General features: G+C 42.6%; 1 protein-coding gene across 5 annotated transcripts in view; it reads left to right on the top strand.

Moving 5' to 3' along the window:
* KLF12 (Kruppel like factor 12) overlaps positions 1-15,256 on the top strand; it is a 443,110-nt gene that overhangs the window by 37,596 nt on the left and 390,258 nt on the right. The window lies entirely within an intron of this gene.

Raw genomic sequence — 15,256 nt, 5'->3', positions numbered from 1 at the left:
TGCAAGAACCATTGCCATGTCACCTTCTTTTGCCCTGTTAACCTTTCATCTGTATCTGTATCCTTTCCCCATATCTGTATTTTTACATTCCTCTATGTGGTTTTCTGGGCATGTAAAGTCTTCCTATTCTCATTGAATCAGGCCCTATTGGTCTGTAAACACTTAAACTGTCATTCAGATTCTGAATTATCTGAATTATCAATTATACAAAGGAAACATTACATAATTACTTTCTTTTGGTCTTTCAGTATGGTTTAACTAGATGGTAGGCCCTTCTGGTAGCGTTTGGGTACCCTGTTGGGTACTTAACCAGTTTTATTTAACTTTAGGGCTAAGTATAGACAGTCAAAAAGCCTGAGGCTGAATTGATTCAGTCTTTACAAGTTAGTCTAACCTGCAAAGATTAAACCAATAAGCAAATGAACAGACAGTCACTTGTGATTCAAGTAATGCAGCCACATACCTGCAGCGACTCAAGTCAGAAGCAGGGTTGGTGGGGAGGTGCTAGAGCATAGCTCTTTGGCACATAGCTAGCATGGGCTGTGTGTTTGTTTCTTCTTCCTGCTGCTGCTGAGGTCTCTGGGATGTGGAGTCTACAATCCCAGCAACAGGACTCTGCAGCGTTGCTCATCACCAGGGATCCTGGTTCTGGACAGTGGTGTTTCATTTTGATCATGGAAAAATGTGGATTTTGTGTTACTTTTTTAAATCCAAAAATTAGGGATTTTTTTTTTAATCAGAGACAACCAGGATCCTTGTTCATCACTTCCCCTTCCTGCTTTCAGTTGTCTTTGGGGTTTGCAGCCAGCACTAAGTAAGCCAGTAGGGCAGGGCAGCTCTGTATTCAGGGAAAGGTGAGTTTAACCCCCCTCCCTCGCCCCAGTTCTCAGCCAGCGTTTGCTTGGGAGGGGCAGTGAGCCAGCCCTCGCTGCTCCAGCTAGGGATCACTTAAACCAGTTTAGGTGTAACTTCTGTGCCTAGCCTAGAGGCAGAAGAGGACACTGAATTACTGGGTGTGGAGGGAAGAGGGGAGGGACCAAAGGAAGCCAAGAGAATTCAGGAGAGAAACAGAGAACTATCACTGAGGCAGCCTGTGAGGAAGCAATCCAAAAAGGAAAGAGAACTAATCAAGCACAAGGAAGAGGGAATGTTAAAGACAGCTGATGAACCCAATAGTATGAAGAGGGAAAGAAGGCCCTTGAATTTGGCCAGGAGCAAATTGCTGGTGACCTTAGTGTAAATGGTCTCAGAGTGGAGTGGGCTGGAGCCAAATTGCAGAAGATTCAGGGGAGACGGAATAGAGGAGAAAACACTAAAGAAGCAGGCATAGACTGCACGCTTAAAGAGCTCGGATGTAAAGGGATACAGGAAGGTGGGACAGTAGCAGGATAGGGAGACAGCATCAAGGTAAGGTGTTTGTATTCTGGGTATCTGGAAACGTTTTACAGCATTGAGTTAGAAACTGACAGCACGTAAGCTGTAAACGTGACCGATATAGTATGTGCTCAACAATAGTTCGCATGCAAGCTTAGATGCTGGAACTTGCTTTATTGAGAGCATTAAGTTCCTACTTTTTGCTGGTACCTTGGTGGGCAGGAGAAATTTTTGGGTTATGTCATCGGAAGGACAGCACTGTTAGCAGTGCAGCACTGCAGTGCAGCATCAGCAGTGTGTGTGGGGCAGGCAGGAAGGGATGAAATGTGATGCCTTCTGATCATCAATTGATGGATTAAAAAGGGAAAAAGAGTGTTAACAATTTAGTGGCAGCAGAAAGGTTATTACAGAAGTCTTGAAAGTTTATGGCATTGTTGATAATAACATGCAAATCCTAATACTTAACAAAGCTTCAGTGAGTTATCAAGTAACATTAGCTAGTGACACGGTTCTTAAGCCTTATGTCACGTTAAATATTGCTGAATAAGTAATGTGAAAAGTAGCCTACATTTTTGGCTGGAAATAACATTAAAGAGGTTAAATACTTAGCTTTCTCATGTCATTTTAACTGTTTGTGTAACAATATCTTCAGGCAATTCTGCCTTGATTTGTACTTGTTCCATGGTTAAAGCATTTTCTGTAATTTGCTGTAATGATTTGGTCTTTGCGGTTCTGTTTTTTTGGTATTTTGTATGTTTATGAACTCATGGAGTATACTAAGGGAGCTTCTGTGTGGCCACGCTTGAAACAAAGCTTTCTAATTTCAGTGTAATTTACAAAGCAGATGGTGCAACTGAAATGAAAACCTGAAATGTTCAAAGAACAAACATAGTTGTGGACTGTTTTTAGAGAAAACATAATGAACAAAGGATTTCCTTAAGAACAAAGAGCAGGATTTGGTACATCCGATGCTTCTAGCCCATCCCCTTCTCCCCCCAACCCCCCCCAAAAAAAGATTAACGGAAGTGCAAAGATCATCATATTTTTCTGGAATTGCTTATTTGTAGCAAATTAGTAATTGAGACCCACTTTTTAAGTATATTAATTGAAATAGTAAGCTGAGAGCCAAAACCTTTAATTTTTGTGTACTGTTTTGCACAATGTTAGCTACATTTGGAAGATGAAAGTTTCATTTTAAACTACAACTTTTTACTGGTTTTCATGAAGATTCACTTATTTGTGCACATATCTCTAACTTCAGGGTCTGGGATTTACATTTACTGGACACACACAAGGGTTCAAGCTAGAAGTTGGGTTTTGAACAAATTGTTCAAACATGATTAGAGAGAGCCAAAGGAAATTAATTGAGAATAAACTGGGAATGTTTTAAAGGTAAATAAGGTTACTTTAGGTGCTACTTATTGGCCATATTTCCCCATTTCTCATTTGCGGCTCCACTTAAAGATAGTGGGATTGGACAGATGTTCAGTTTCTTCAGGGAAGAGTCTCTGCTCTCAGGAGAAACCATGAAAGTGTACAGAAGTTTGTAATTTTTCTTCCAGGGTAAAAGTGGCCATTCTGGGTGTGTCCAGAAAAGTACACATATCTGGTCTGCATTGTTGCAGACCTGTCTATGGCACCACAAACCACACCTGCTGCACATATAGGCATTTGCTGTGCTGCTGATTTGCAGTGCAGGTGGTTTTTTTGGACAACGGGAGATCTTGGTGTCAAAAAAACCTGAGCCAGAAAAAAGCGACACAGCATACATGACGGCGGAAGCCATGCTCTGGCTACTGGCCAGGCTCTGTAAACCTGGATTGCTGCTGCTGAAGCCCTGGGAAGCCCCCAGGACCCCAGGAAAGGCTACTGGGGCCAGCCCAGGTGCTGCCCCAGCCTCCCCTACCCCACCTGGGGCAACTTGCCATGAGCCAGAGCATGCATGCAGGGGCATTCCCTAGGGACAACCGGCAGTGGCACAAATATATGCCACTGCTAGAAGTCCCCAGGAAACACAAATTCCTGCTCATGGGGACACACCTTCTGGGAGGACAATAACTTGGGAACAACCCCAGTGAAGTGGCTCCCTGGAGAATATCTTTCAGGAGACAGAACTTCTGTACGGGGAGCCAGTGTACTTTTCTCTTCCGTGTTTCCTCTACCACAGGGGCGGGAGAACATGTGTCAGCAGGGAGCAGAATACACCCCTTGAGTGCTGTGGGCTGAAAAAAGCTTTGCTTCCTCCTGGCTTGTTCTCTGCCTGAATCACAGTGCAGCACTTGGGTGCTGGGAAGCATACAATTGTACTCCCTGCCCAGCTGCAGCTGGGCTGGGACACTGCACAGTGGAGGGGAAGGCTGGAGGACTCTCATGCACAACACAGACCTACCCCCCACCTTCCCTGACCTTGATGATCCCTACCTACATTCACTTAAAAAAAAGAAAACTCCCGCAAAGTTCTCTGTAGGAACCCCTGGCAGCCCAGTGTCCCAGGCTCCTTTTTTCTTTGTCTGAACTTTTGTACTGGTCAGTTTTTCTCACAGTAAAACAAACCTGGGAGAGTTGTCCTGGATTATTTGAATGTGTGTATGCAGCCACTGGAGTCATTCTGAGAGGCTGTAACATTAAAGAAATGATATCGTGTGATGCTCCTCTCTCCTCCAGCAACGTGCCTCAGTCTTGGCACTCTACAATCCTGTTACATCTGTTTTCGGTCAGTGTTGGACAGAGATAGGGTCCAGTTAAGTTATTTTCTGTTAGAGGTTGCAAGTCTGCTGGAATCCTGTGGGGTCCACCTTCGGAAAGTCCCACAGGAAGTGTCAGATCTCATTTTAAAGATCTTGGCTCTCATTCAGACCTAAGTAAGGGTCCAGACCAAAGAAAAACCTAGCTTCCAACTCACCAAGCTCTTATGTGCTTATTCACAATAAGACTCTGAAAACAGGAGCTGAGCTCTCTTAACATTCTGGCTACCAAATCTACTTTTACTTCTGGATTTGAAATATGATCTGCAGAGATGAATAATAAATGTATTAATCTATTAATAGTCATTGACCCAGCCCTTATTTATTTTCAGAGGGAGTATTTTTGTGTAAATGAAGTCATTTGCATCAGATTATTTTTCTGTAGTGGTTAGTTTTGTAAACTTTTGCCTTAAATACAGTGCAGTCACAGATCAGATCCAAGCTCAATGGTTGGGCATGGAACACTAGAAAAAACCCAGCAGAAACTTCTGATATGTGATGTGCAGTGATCCCAGTTTTCTCTAATTTAAAAAAATACCCAATTTTCAGATTTAAAAAAGTTACCCAAATCCACATTTTTCCATGATTAATGGAATCTATATATCTATATATTCGTGATGTTTCATTTTAATGAGCTTTTGAGCTTTTAATTTTTTTTTACATCTGAAAATGTAGGAATTTTTTTATCAGAGAAAACCAGGATCCCTGGTGATGCATTCCTAAAGCAAAAACCTTATTCATCAAAAGTATTGCTAAGCAAAGGATAAAAGATTTCTTGAAAACTTGGCTTATGTAAAGAATATACTTTCCCAGAACACAGAAATCCCCCATCAGCCTCTGGCAGTTACAGAACCATAAAAAATTAAGGCTGGAAGGGACCTCAGGAGGTCATCTAGTCCAACCCCCTGCTCAAATCAGGCCTATCCCCACCTAGATCGTCCCAGCTAAGGCTTTGTCTAGTCACTAGGCACGTCTTATAAACTTCCAAAGATGGATTTTTCACAGCCTCTTTGGGTAACCTGTTCCAGTGCTTTACTTGCCCTCCTAGTGAGAAAATTATTTCTAATATCAAACTTTAACTTCCCTTGCTGCAACTTGAAACCATTGCTCCATGTTCTGTCATCTGCCACCACTGAGAACAGTTTAGCTCCATCCTCTTTGGAGCCCCACTTCAGGGAGTTGAAGGCTGCAGTCAAATCCCACCTCAGTCTTCTTTTATCAAAATCAAATAAGTCCAGGTCCCTCAGCCTCTCCTAATAAGTCATGTGCCCCAGCCCTCTAACCATTTTTGTTGCCTTCTACTGGACTGTCTCCAATTTGTTCACATCCTTTCTGTAGTGGGGAGCCCAAAACTGGACACAATACTCCAGATGTGGCCTCACCAGTGCTGAACAGAGGGGAATAATCACTTTTCTTGATCTATGGGTCACACTCCTACTAATGCAGCCCAGTATGCTGTTAGCCTTCTTGGCAACAAGGGCATGCTGTTGGCTCATATTCAGCTTATTCCCCACTGTAACTCCCAGGTCCTTTGGGCTGCCGTTTAGCCAGTCAGTCCCCAGCCTGTACTGGTGCATGGTATTGTCCCATCCTAAGTGCAGGACTTTGCACTTGTCCTTATTGAACTTCATGAGATTTCTTTTGGTCCAATAATCCAATTTGTAGTACTCTCTCTGAATCCTAGCCCTACCCTCTAGCATATCTACTGCTCCCCCCAGCTTGGTGTCATCTGCAAACTTGCTGAGGGTGCACTCTGTGTCACCTTCCAGGTCATTGATGAACAAAACTGGACCTAGGACTGACCCCTGGGGCACTCTGCTTGATACTGGCTGCCAATTAGACATTGAGCCATTAATTACTAGCCCTTGAAGATCAACCATCCAGCCAGTTTTCTATCCACCTTACAGTCCCCTCATCCAACCTGTACTTCCTTAGCTTGCTTGTAAGAATGTTGTGGGAGACTGTATCAAAAGCCTTGCTGAAGTCAAGGTATATCACATCCACTGCTCTCCTGGTAGCCACAGATCCAGTCATCTTATCATAGAAGACAATCAGGTTGGTCAGGCATGACTTGCCCTTGGTAAATCCATGCTGACTTTTCCTATTCATTTCCGTCTCCTGCAAGTGCTTAGAAGTGGATTCCTTGAGGACCTGCTCTGTGATTGTTCTGGGGACTGAGGTGAGGCTGGCCATTCTGTAGTTCCCCAGATCCTCCTTCCCTTTCTTAAAGATGGGCACTATATTTGCCCTTTTCTAAGTGTCTCTGACCTCTCCTGATCTCCATGAGTTTTCAAAGAAAATGTCTAGCAAGTAGCACTGCAGTCTCAGCAACCAACTCCTTCAGCACCCTTGGGTGTATCCCAAGATAGCAAGAGAGAGATGTTTTTCAGCAGCAGCAATTTTCCTAGTAACTGATAGCATCACAATTTCAATGCAGTTGAGGTTCCAACACATTAGAGAGATTTGAAGGGAGGGTTCACAAATTCTGTAGCAAAAAGGGGCTTCAGAGGTACCTGGCCATTTGACTGGCCCCATGGACTTGTACACATCCAGCTTTTCTAAATAGGCCTTAATCTGTTCTTTTGCCACTGTCAGGTGCTTGCCTCCTCCCCAGTATGCGCTGCCAGGTGTAATAATCTGGGAGCCGACCTTGCCTGTGAAAATTGAGTTAAAAAAGGCATTGAGCACTTCGGCCTTTTCCTCCTTATCTGTCAATAGTTTGCCACCCCCATTCTGTAAGGAACCTGCACTTTCCCTGACCTTCCTCTTGTTGCTGACATACTTATAGAAAATGTTCTTGTTACTCTTCACATCCGTTGCTAGTTGCAACTCCAATTGTCCTTTGGCCTTTCTGATTTCATCCCTGCATGCCTGAGTAATGCTCTTATACTCCTCCCTAATTGTTTGTCCAAGTTTCCACTTGTAAAGCTTCCTTTTTGTGTTTTAAATCACCAAAGAGTTCCCTGCTAAGCCAAGCTGGTCTTTTGTCATTCTTGTGAGTCTGTCGGGCATCAGGATGGTTCATTTCTGTACCCTCAGTAAGGTTTCTGTAATGCTAATGCCAATGTTCAAATGCTAATATGTACATGGGTGCATGTGTTCAGACATTTGTGCACACACAAACAAACACAATTTCCCACTTCATCTCTTACTGATCTTTCTTTTAAACCTGATTTTCTTTTTTCCTTTGCATACTTTGGTGCACCTTTTTGGCTTCAGGTTCAGTACATATTGCCCTTCTATATGTCTTTCTTGTGAACTAGGTGAAGGATAAAATATTGTTGGGCTAGCACTGTTGACTCCACTTTTCTGACATTCCTGTACCACAGCACTTTGCATATACTCAGTACCTGAAGCTGCGGAAATCAACTACAATCACACCACTTCTAGTAAACAACTGGCAGAAGTCCATTTTGGGGAAAACAGACAGGTCTTTTTATGACCCCTGAAAAGTCCCCTGTGATCTCTCTTTTAAGGACCCATGTACTAAGCATTTATATTCTGTTATACCAACAGCTTTAGAGATAAAGCAAAGGTCTCTGTTCAGAAGATCAATGTCTGTACTTTTGATTGGACATAAATCTTGAGTAAAGTTTTCAACAGTGTCTAAGTTAATTTTCCATGAGACATGGGCTCCTGAAATGACTTAAATGTGAAACTAAAGCAGATAGGAACTTTTGAAAATGTTTCCCCTTAGGTCTGTGTGGTACTGAGGTAGTTAATTTGATTTTCTTGCATAGACCCAAATTACAGCTCTTTGCCCTCCCATATGGGCACAAATGAATGCTGCAAAAGCAGCAGGGTTTTGTGTTTGCATTACAACCACACCTGGGCCCCAGTAGAATCCCTCAATTACTCATGCCCTTAGTATTCTGAGCATAAGAAGGTGTTTAATAGTGGCCATGGGCTAATCAACGTCAGCAAGAAAACATGTTGACCATGCTACCTGATCCTTAAGCTGAATTTCACAATGCTCCTTTCTCTCTGTCTCTCTGTCACCTACTGCCCATGTAAAGAGTACATGCTGAGGTCTTCACAAAGTTCCAACTCTGCTGGTTCGAGGGAGTCATGATCACAAGGTATCTCATCTTGATTGTGGCCAGAAGTTGGCCTGTGAGACTGTTAAATTGCAGACTCTATACTGTGTATGGATTTAGTAGTCTTAATGGTAAAATATTCTCAATTTATGATACACTCCGTCTAAAGTGCAGTGCTAATTTTTTTCTAATGAACAATATTTTCAGAATGTTTCAAATGTTGGCATTTTCTGGAATTTGCTTAACTGGCTCAGTCTTCCCCTCTTTGGTGCCACAAGCTGTTTCCTGGCTGAAACAGTATGTTAGAGACCTTTACTTCTCTCTTCTTCCATCAGCTTTCCAATTGCTCTTAAGGACTTGTATATCTGTGGGCTCATCTACATGTGTGCATTTATTGTGCAGTAACCAAAATTACTGTGCAGTACGGGTACACATCTACCTGTGGTCACCTGTACTGCACAGTAAATATGGGGATTTATGCCAGCTTGAGCATAAATTTAATACCTGCATCATGTGCAGGTATCATAATGCAGGTATCAAATTTACACCCTATTAGTTACTGCGCAGTAACACTCTGTGTGTGGACTGACTTGGGACTAGCTTTAACACCTGCATGTGTAGATGCTGGTTTGTTCCCATTTAATGCGCAGTAACTTCACAGTATATTTAAGCTGGTGTAAATGCATGTGTAGACACACCCTGTTTGGATTTCTCTGTTTCTTTTTAAGCCTAGTATTTTCAAAACTTTCTTTCCTCTATTGCTTGTAGTCTACATAGCAGCAGTATGGAATTGATCTAATTTTTTTGTCGGTATCATTGCTGTCCACTTTGTTTTCTGGATAGCGGCACTTTTTCCTCTCCTGTAGCATATAACAAACTAGAAGCGGAAATGACAGTACTGGACATGTATCTGTAATCTTAATACCTTACTGCAGTTGTGTACAGTCAGTTCATGTTTAGATTACCTTTGCAATAGGGACTAGATATTTTTAAGGGAAGGTTAGATTCTGCAGAAGCAGATGACACTTGCACAGGCTTCCTACTCACTATGAGTGGGTGCATGTGTGGATTTTTCAAGTCGTGTTCAACAGGAAGATTTTTTTCCATAGTCAGAATGAAAGTGAATGTTCAGACAGGGGATAGAAAAAAAACCCTCTTTTACCCAGGAGCAGACTGTTAGTTCTGCCAACTGGCCTATTTGAGAGAACTAGTGAAGTCATCAAGCCAGTTCTATTTTAAAGCACTGACAGTGCACTGAGGCAGCTGGAGCTACAGGCACACAGAAAGAGCTAGCAAGAGAGAGAGATTTTTCAGCAGTAGAAATTTTCCTTAGTAACTGATTGCATCACAATTTCAATGCAGTTGACGTTCCAACAGCTTGGAGAGATTTGAGGGGAGGGTTCACAAATGCAAGAAGGGGCTTGAGAGGTACCCAGTGTCCATTTGTTATCTGAAGCATGCAGTCCTAGCCCCATGTGCATGTGGCTCTGTGTCAAGCTACTGTGACGCTGACTGTTGAACAGAATAGGTTGCCATGGGTAAGCAAAATGGTGACTGTCAAGAGCTGGGGAAAGAACCCTTTGTTTAAACAACAGGAAGGATTTATTTTTTTTACTAAATACAGGTCAGAAATGCCAAGGCTGTCATTAGCTGCAAGAAATTGTAAGAGAACTATTACTACCCAGAGTAGGACACACATCATATATAATTTATCAGCATATAGGAAAACACATTTAATGTCATGCTGTGCAATAAGTGTATTCACGACAGGGTCAAGAAAGAATGAAAAGTTGCTGTTTTTCAAAAATGCACTTCCCTACATCTAGTAAGAAAACATTTATTTTTTTATTCCCTGAACAGCTCTACTTTTGTATACCCATATTCACATGTTTAGAGTGGTCAGTGATTCTAAACTTGATTCTGTGAGCCCGATATAAGCAGCTGCTTTAATTGGCTGAACAATTTATTTTAAGGTATGCCATGTACTTCATATCACAAAGCACTTAATGTAAAACAATGCTGTTTCTCAAGCACTAAAATGCTGAGGATGCCTGGTTTAACCTTATGCAATCTACATGAGCATACCGACAGATTGTTAGTTAGGTTTGAAGGGAGGTGTCTTGTTTGGGATGTTATTTCAGAAATGCTGTCTCACTATATCATGTAGTTAATAGAACTAGACAGAATTCTAGCATGAATGCATAAAGGGGTCATGACTGTGAAGGATGCCATGATTCAACCTGATTTAGCAGTGGGAACTCATGAGACAGGAAGTTGCCTTGTTTATAAGAAGTAGGGTAACCACAACTGCAAACAAGCATGAAAGATTCCACTGTGGGTTTCATTATGAATAGCAAGCAAGAGTGCTGAGAATTCATTTTTAAAATTTAAATGCCAGTGGCAAGACACTGTGTAAAGAAGGCATACATTCCAAGTAAAAAAGAGCATATTATAGCGTTGCCATATATGTCAGAGCTTTTGTAGAATGCTGAAATGCATCAAATGATTTGAAAACACTAAACTAAATTTATTATGAAATTGCTATTGTGGGGGCGGGAAGCAGCTCTCATTTTCCTTGTGGTGTTTGAGTTGGAGATTAGAAATAAATCGTATGAACTCTGTGAAATCTGTTCAGGAGCTTCTTGCTTGACTGGGTTAAAAGACAAATCCAGTCAATGTTTTTGATTCATTGCAGAAATCAAGTGTATTTTTTCAGTAGTGAGAATATTCTAAAAATGATAGGCTGCATTAGACTGACTTTTGTTGAAGCAATATGTTCCTATTAGGATGTGAATGCCAAACAAATCCGTTTCAATCACAAAGTGACTGGGTGTTCAGACTGAGAGTATTGAGGTGTAAAGAAACTCAGGATCACAGTGTTTTTTGTATTGATAGGAAGCATGTCCTCCTTTCCATCTACAGGGAGATCCATGGGACTTGTGAATGTGGGTCAAGGGGGAAGTGTGTCCCCAAGCAATACATCTGCTGCCATGTAACTAGATTATATTTATGCATAGAGCACCATGTGCAAACAGTTATGTTTTATGTATGATAACAAATAAGGCATGTAATCCAAAATTTTAGTTAGCAATATAAAACAATAAGCGTCAATCAGTTACGCCTTCTCCATGTAATTAATAGGGGAACGACTTATATTGCCAAGGGTATACTAGGATTTCTGGGCCATGTTCACCTCCATTACAAATCTATTAGTTTCACTGGATTCAGAGCAGAGAGAAATTTGACCTTTGACTTGCTATTTTTATTGCATTGTATTAATCAACTCATAAAAAATTATTCTCTGCATTTGTTGTTTTATCTTGTTACTCTCATGCGGTGGAGCATCTTTGTTGATATTTTCAAAAGATGTTTTTAAAGGCATGCTGAACACATGCTGGCTCAGACTTTGCCCTATCTAAAGGTTAACACTGCGATGTAGGTAAAAGTTTTGGTCTTCTGTGGGGGACAAAGTCCTTGGTAATGCATGTCAGGTATATCACAGCTGAAACTATGAAGTCTGGGGATATCAGCTGCTAAGACTTTTTGTGGTTTAGTACCTGGTTAGTAGGGATGCAGATATTTTTTAAAAATTATCTGTTTAACCTCCTCTAATTATATCGGTCCTGGTTGGGGAGTGCAGAGACCCAGGCCAATGCCTGCCCTATCCTGCCATGGGGGAGGTGCTGCAGCTGCCTGCCCGGAGCAGTGCAGGGAGCCAGGGTCCATGCACAAATCTGCTTGGATACAGCTGCTGCTGGGAGCTGCTCCCCAGGGAACTGGTGCCCATTGCAGGGATATGTGGAGAACAGATCACAGCTGTGCCCTGGGTCTTGGTCCCACACTGTCGCCATCTCATGATCCTGGCCCCTACCTGCCTGTCCCACTCCCAGATGCTGCTCCCTATCTACCCACAGCCCCATCCCATTTGCCCTGCTGAGTGTGTCTTGCCCATGGGAGGTCTTGCTGGTCTCTGTGGAGATCCTGGCTGCCCACTCCATCTAGCAGCTGAGTGCAGGGTGGATGGCTCGGGCCAGATCAGATCAGTTGCCACCCCTCCTTCCCCCACCACATGGAGTCAGCTCAGCACCACCTTCATTGCCCCACCTTGCTATCCTGGTCTAAACCAACCTCCACCTAAGGCAGCATCTTCCCTATCCAAACCATTCTTTACAAATCCACTGTCTAACTTTAGTAAAACTATGTAGTTAGCCTATTAAAAAAGCTTGGGCTTAGTCTGTTGGTGAAACTTCCTCCTTCCCTTTTAGAACTACTGCCGCTGTGGTTAGAGCAGGCATATGGGCAAGAACTCTTTTGGCATGATAGAAAGGGAGTGATTGCAGCACCCACTTTTTCATAAGTACCCTGGGACTTTGGAGTTGTTTTCTTTTTTGAAATAGTTCAGATCTGTTTCCTTCAGGGTTTTCTGCGGAGTGTACCTCATAGCTCAGCCTTTTATGGGAAGGAAAGTTCACTAAAGGATATGCTTGTGAGCTCACCACTAGCATTTAGGACTGGCTTGGATTTTTAGATTTTGGGTCAGCTGTTAGATGTACTGTGGGTAGGAACAGATGTTGCATGTGTCACTGGACAACTTGTAGCTATGTCTGTCCTGGAACAGAAATATCCCAGGATTGGCATGTCACTACATCGCTAGGGAGCACTGTAATCTAGGTTTCAAGGGATTTCAGGGGAAAGCCCAAAATTTAGAATTTCCCCCAAGCCCTTGAAAACTGCCATTTGGTTAGAAAAGGCCTGAAACTGTAATGGAGAGGGAGGGTGGGGAAAAAAATAAAAAAGCCCCCCAAAATCTTACCTTAAGTGCAGAGAAGAAAGGTGGCAGGTCCCTGGAAACACTATGGAAGCCCCACATGGTCCTTAAAAAGACCTTGTTTATTAGAAAGAAATGTTGCCTCCTCTCACATTTTTGTGCCCAATTTCAGACAACTTAAGACGAAGTAGATGCCAAACGCTTTCTTCAAATCAGGCCACTGTAAAGTGTCCCAGGTTGGGCACACAAAGACCGACACATCTAAAGTTACTTATCATTTTAAAATTATTCAATGTCTTGTCTCTTAAGTGGTGAAGTTTCAATATCAACTTTGTGGGAGCTGTTGGGCCATCACTCTGAGGCAACAGAGGGGTTAAGTGTACTGTATGGGGAACAGCAGACTCCAGTGTGGCAAAGAGCTAAACTAACAGGAGCCAGACAAAACCATGTGGATTGTAAGACTGAGGCCTAAAGCATTAAGGCGACAGACAGATATTCAAAAAGCCTGAGCCTGAATTGATTCAATATTTGCAGGTTAGTCTAACTTGGCTAGGCTAAATCAGTTTGTAAGCATAAATACACCCCCTTGGGATTGAAAAAAATGCAGGCACATGCCTGCAGTGGCTCAGGCTAGAAGCCGGGTGGGGTGAGTGACAACGACACACTAGAGCAGCCCTCCCTTCACTTGTACAATGCTGAGCTGAGGTGGGCCTGGCTAGGATGCTCTGATTAGGGAGGGGTTCCCCCCACACTCACGACCAGTCAACAGGGAATTGATAACATGGTGTTTATAACCCATTAAGAAAACAACAGAGGAACATTACCAGCTACCTGTTGATTCTGCCTTTGTCCCATCTACCACAGCACAGACCACAGGCAGTATGTGGTATGCTAGCTAATGCTACGTGTCTGTGTAAGGCAGAGGTGACGGGGATCTCTGCTTATCAGGGAGTGGTGAGGGGGAGGGGAGAAGCAGGGGGAAGCCAGGCAGACTCCTGCAGTCTCTGCTGGTGCTGCAGCCAAGGAGCAGAGGGGAGAAGCTAGCTCTGCTGTGAAGCAGAGAGCCCCTCCCAGCCCAGAGAGCATGCCGGTATGCTGGGGGAGTATGGTTTAACATAAACCAGCAAGGCGTCTTGGATAGACATTGCATAAATTGGTTTGACCCAAATCAGTTAAGTCTGATACTATATTCAACCAGGTTTATCTCAAGCCGGTTTCAGCCATTTTCAAACTGGTTTGTGTGCACCGAACATCTGTTCTGTTACAGATTTAAACCAGTTTCTGACCACTTAAACTGGTTTATGTGTAATGTCTGTCCCTAGCCCAGGGGTGAACAGTCTTGGGCATGGCATGGCTCTGAAGCTGCTTTATGATCCTGGGAAATAAGGTAATAATGGACCTTCTGTTACATTCTCTGTTTCTCACAAGCATTTAGCATAGCTGGCCAGGGTCTACTCTGATATTTAAAATGAACCAAAACACAAGAAAAAAAAGAAAAAAGAAAAACACTGAAGACTTAGAAATATATGTGGATGTATGGGAGCTGCATGACACACTGACATTTCAGATGGTTGCAGGAACAGATCTGTTACCCTAATGCTGTGGTTGGAATGAAGGGTTTTTCAGTAATCGAATGGTCTTACTTTCCTTAAGGAGCTGTTGACATAGTATAGGTGGCATGAATAAAGTGATTGGAAAAATACTGTGTACCCTAAACCACCCACCCACTTAAGAGAAAAGGAAAGCAGCATCAAAGAGCCATTGGAAGATTTTGCCCGTTTACCGCATAAATCTGGAAAGATTCCTAAAGGAGGTTTCAGTTGTGGGAGTAGTAATGCTACAAAGCTTGCAAGCTACATTGTTGAATTGCATGAAAATTACTAAAGAATTCTTTTTTTATGGAGTTTTAGGTATTTTGGTGGGCAAACAAATTCATGATGTATGCTGATTATCTCTCCAGCATTTGTCAGTAGTCCTCAGCAAGTCCCCTTATATCTGAACCTTAATACCTAGACAGCTTTCGTCTTCTGATATGTGTATGGACTAAGGCAGAGGTCCTTCTTGTCACAGTTGTGTTTGCGTTTGACGAAGTAATGCTTTCCACCTGCCTCAGACTTCAAAATGGCTGAAAAGTTCCATCCTCCACTTTCCAAAAGAAACTCTCTTCTGGCAGAGAATAAGACAGGAAAATTACATACCAAACAGTGAGACTTTCTGAAAGTTAGGTAACTGCAAAAAGAGGGTTAGAATGGCAACACTTTTATAACCTTAACCAGAGCAGCCACAATTTCACCGTGTCTGAAACTGCATTTCACACTTTTCATTTTTCCTTC

This window comes from Gavialis gangeticus, unplaced genomic scaffold (assembly GCF_001723915.1).
Source record: "Gavialis gangeticus isolate Ggan-Ray unplaced genomic scaffold, GavGan_comp1, whole genome shotgun sequence".
NCBI lineage: Eukaryota > Metazoa > Chordata > Crocodylia > Gavialidae > Gavialis > Gavialis gangeticus.
The sequence above is the reverse complement of the archived record's forward strand: the minus strand, read 5'-3'. Positions and strand labels throughout refer to the sequence as shown.